Here is a 4,715-nt window from a genome sequence, read left to right on the forward strand (position 1 = left end):
AGAGGTGGGGAGCTCCCTTTCACCCACCCCACCATTCAGCACCAGCTGGGGAGCCCCAGGAATGAGCTCCCTCTGTTGCCTTTCCCCCACTCCCAGTCTGAAAACAGCCAGCACTGGCAGAGAGCCTGGCCGTTGCTATGGGAACCTGGCTGCAGGCTCCCAGCCACTGCTAGATTCCGCTCCCCCTTGGAACCAACAGTGAACTTCCATTTGGTCGGGGGCAACATTGTAACTCAGAAGGCTTTGCAAAAATCATTCCGAGTTACAGCTGGGAGCTGCACGTCTGTCTGCACCGTATGGTGTCCCCATGCTTCTATTCTGGTGCAAAAATCAGCTTTCCTGCTTAAGACATGTGACCCAAGTCGGAGCTAATTTGGGGGCAAAGGAGTGCACATTATGCAAGTAAATATGGTATTATAAATCTACTAAAATAATTCAAATAAAATACAAAAGTTATATAAGTATATATTTTCAGCAAAGTTTTAAAGAAAGTCAGACAGCAGAAATGGGGGAGGGACTTGCTAAGTACCTAGAACTACAGTGTGCTGAAACCCTAAACCAAACTTGCAGATGCAAATAAATATTTTCTTTAGTTTTGTTTATCCAATTATTTAAGTTCAATGAGTAGTTCATTCAAAATTGAAAAACTAATTGACTGAGAATTGGAAAAAACAAGAAAGTTTGTTTTCCCTTTCAAATCCATGACTAATATTTAGGTATGAATGAATTAGATCTACTAGTTCTACAGTTTTAAAGAACATAATAAGTGAAACAATCAATTCAATTAATTGACTTGTACAAATAATACTTAACAGGTTTACTAAATCAGCTTTAAAATGTGAAACGTTTTGATTTTTTTAATATTTCTTAGTTTTAACTTTTTTTAAAGTACCATTTTATACTTTTATTTGAATTCCAATTTCCATTCAAATAGAGCTTGATATAAATCACAACTATAAATGTAATACTAATCTAATAAAAGATAAATGCATCATCCAACATTTTCCAACATTAAAAAGTAAAAGCTAAAAATCAGAATAAATGTACATTGTTATTAAGCTATATCACCATATGTATATAGACATAGTGTATCCAGTTGTTCAACCAGTATTAAACTTAGAGTAAGGGCTATCTCCACTTGTAAATTAACATGTTGTAATGGTTACTAATCAACAGAAACCAGATACTCTTTAGAAAAATAGCAGAGAAATACAAATGCAAAACAACGTTAAAATCTATTATTGAAATCAGTATTTCCTTCATTTCCTATAATCCTATGGCGATTTAAAACAACATTAAAATTGGTGATTTATTCAGTTATTCAAAAAAAAAAAGGAAGCTAGGAAATAGAATGAAACAAACATCTACCATCTAAAGGAGCAGAAATTTTAAATGGTACAGTTTGCTTGGTAGGCATGTCCTGCATTTCAATATTCATGGCAATACTCATGCTCTGTACAAGATTTTTTTTTACATCTGTATATGTGTCACACTGATAGATAACAAAGAGATGGTGTTATCAAGTTGTAACTTTGTAAGTGTTTCAAAGGGAAATGAAACTAACGTGAAGTCTGATGACCAGGGATCCTGGTTTTCCATGATAAAAAATTGGAAATCCTCTGATAAACCCCCCAAAATCCTTGATTAAAATTAAAGCCCCCCCAAAGTCCCCCTGGCCCTGCTGGTTCCTCTTAGTCCCTCAACAACAGCCCCCCAGTCTCCCACACACACGTGCATACGTAGACTCACACAGGCACAGACACCCCCCCCCAACAGATAAGTGTGTATGGGGAGAAGGGAAGGGGCTGGGGGGTGCAGATTGAGAATGGGTGGGTGGTGTCTGTACCTGCTCTCAGGAGCAGGGCCAGGGGGGCAAGAGCAGAGATGCCCCTCTGCGGGCTGCACACAAGCCCCCCAGTTGGCTGGGGGGGGGAGGGGGGCCGCTCGCACGTACTGGTTGCCACCACCTCATCCACCACCGCCACGTGCTGCTTGCCTGCGGAGCCGTGTGGCTGTGGGGCTTTGCCTGTGCAGGCAAATGGCATGGGGCACAACAGCAGTGGGCGGGGTGGCAGCCACTCCAGGGTTTTCCAAAACACCTCCCCACTCCCCGCTGGAGTGCCCAGCCAGCTGCACGTGGACCATAAGCGGCACTATTGGCCCTTAAGGGAAGTGGCACGGGGAGGCACTGAGCCCAGTCGGGCTGATAGCACTGCCCACAGTTCACATGCAGCTGGCTGGGCACTCTGGAGCTTCCCCCCAACACCTCCCCACTCCCTCAGCCCCCAGCAATCCCCACTTACCTAAACTTACAAGCTTCAGGATCAAACAGTAAGCCTGAGCTGAGCCTTGAGACTGACAAAAAGCCTCAGACCCTGCCCTTCCCCCCTCTCCCTCCTCAGGGCAGAGTTAGGTGCTTCCCGCCTCTTTTGCAATCAGCTCTTTTAGGCTGAAACTGTACCTGCCTGCAGAGCTCTTTGCAAAAGCGGAGAATCTACAGGTTTCTCTGCTAAAAGGTCAAATCCATGTTTTCTCTGATAAAAGTGGGAAATAGTGGTTTTCTCCATTTTTCCGTGGGAAACAGAAAACCCGGATCCCTGCTGATGACTCTCAAGAAACATGGCATGGCCTTCCATCTTTGACAAAGCTTTTCCACAATAACAACCATGATATTTACTCCTAATTCTTCTTCTGCATCCCCAAAATACTCTCTGTACAAGGGTTTCTCCCAATAAAAGGAGAACAGAAGATTTCATGCAATTTTCTGTGAACATGCCTTAAGTCTAACTTACTTAGGTGAGAATCATGTAAATAGTATGGTGATGGGCACCACATAAAACAGCAAGAAGCATTTATCTTAAAGTCCAATATTGCTTGGTATTATTTCTTATTGAAGGTAATTTTGCCAATTCAAGAAGCAATCATTTTATATAAATTGGGAAGTCCAATCTATAGATATAAAACAGGATCCATTCTTCTATTTCTGATAGGGTTGGACCCATGCAAAAAAAAAAAAGAAAAGAAAAAAGGCATTAACCAGAGTTAGGATTTTTCAAAAACATACTTTAGCAACAAAATTACTTAAGTCAATAAATGACTTCAAGACAATAGAACCATATAAATGGAACAATTCCCACACCTAACCACACAGAGATCAAAAAATCCCAAACACTTCCAGATTCCTGGACTCTAATACAAACACTTACACTTTAAAAATACAATCACCAGACATACAAAGCCCTGAAGTCACTCAAACCTGGAATCTTAACTCTGCCTGCCAAAAAGGAACACTGTTTGGTTTTTTTCCATCAGCCTAATGACCATGCTTTTCTATGTTAATCACTCCAGCTTGAAGTAGCTACCTAAGTTCATCTCAGTTAGCTTTTTAAGATACAGGGGGTGATATTATTTCTAACATTAAATCTCTTCATAATATATGAGTAATGAGCAGATTAAAAGTAACCTGTCATATCAGAACAGGAAAATAGGTAGTTTTACTGTGCTTAATTTAGTCTGACATACCAATTTAGCCCTGACAAATTAAGGAAGTATTTCATAATATGCACTGGTGCAATGGCAGAGTGGTTAGAGTGTTTCACTATAGATTCAAGGCCATGCGTTCAAGCCTGACTTGTATCAAAGGCTTTCTTTGCTGAGCTGCAGATGGGTAGCCTGGTCATTCCAGCAGGGGCTTTAGAGGTGTATATATTTAATGCTAGCTCCCCGTTCCTTTGCATGCTACTAGCTACAGGGACTGTAGTGCCACTTAAGCACAATAGGATGCCAAAGCTTAGATGGGCCTTTTACTTTTTTTCCTCTTTTGCATGTTTTATACTCCACTATTTTCTGTATCCCCGTTTTATAGTGTAGATCACTGACTACGACAACTGGAGTATCTGGGGACGTTGATGGTATGTTTCAGATTTGCAGAGAATCAGCACACACAGAGCAAAATTAGAGAAGTAAAAGATAAGCTTTTACAACCATTAAAAATGTAATAATATTAATTTTAAATTTATAATGTTCTTTTTGAACTGTTGACTATTATCTGAGCTAAGAATACAATTACAGTATGATATGGTATACAATACGATACAATATGATATGATATAATATGATACAGGGGGTGAATAAGCATTCATGGAACCTGGCTCACATTTAGGCAGCTTAGTGAAAGCCGCTTAACCTAGGGATGTGAACACTTAAATGATTAATTGTTTAACCAAGAAGCCCAGTGATAACCGGTGATACCTTACTGGTTATTGTTTAGCATGGGGCAGGGCACAATCTGACAGGGAAGTTGGGTGAAGGCTAGGGGACATGCTATACTCCTTTACACAATACAGTAAAGACAGTCTCCAAAACGGATCATGACTATATGATATGTGATACGGACATTCACCAGGGAACAGGGGGTTCTGGGTTATAAGAACTGGCCCAAGGCTGCTTATTCACTTGTATTATACAATTTATCTAATTTCCGGTCATTAGATAAAATAAAGAAATAATGATTCTATATTTATTCACAAACAGTTTTTAGCTACTTTTAAACCATGATAATTCAGTCTACTAATCTTCAAACAGTGGTCCTCAACCTTTCAGCCCCACAGTTTTGGAGGGGTTGGCAATTTTTTTTTTCACCCGAAAAAGTAATGTTTTAAGTTGCCTGCACGGAGAAGCTGAGGGACTTGGGACTCTTCAGTCTGGAGAAGAGA

The sequence above is a fragment of the Gavialis gangeticus genome, unplaced genomic scaffold (genome assembly GCF_001723915.1).
Source record: "Gavialis gangeticus isolate Ggan-Ray unplaced genomic scaffold, GavGan_comp1, whole genome shotgun sequence".
Classification (NCBI taxonomy): domain Eukaryota; kingdom Metazoa; phylum Chordata; order Crocodylia; family Gavialidae; genus Gavialis; species Gavialis gangeticus.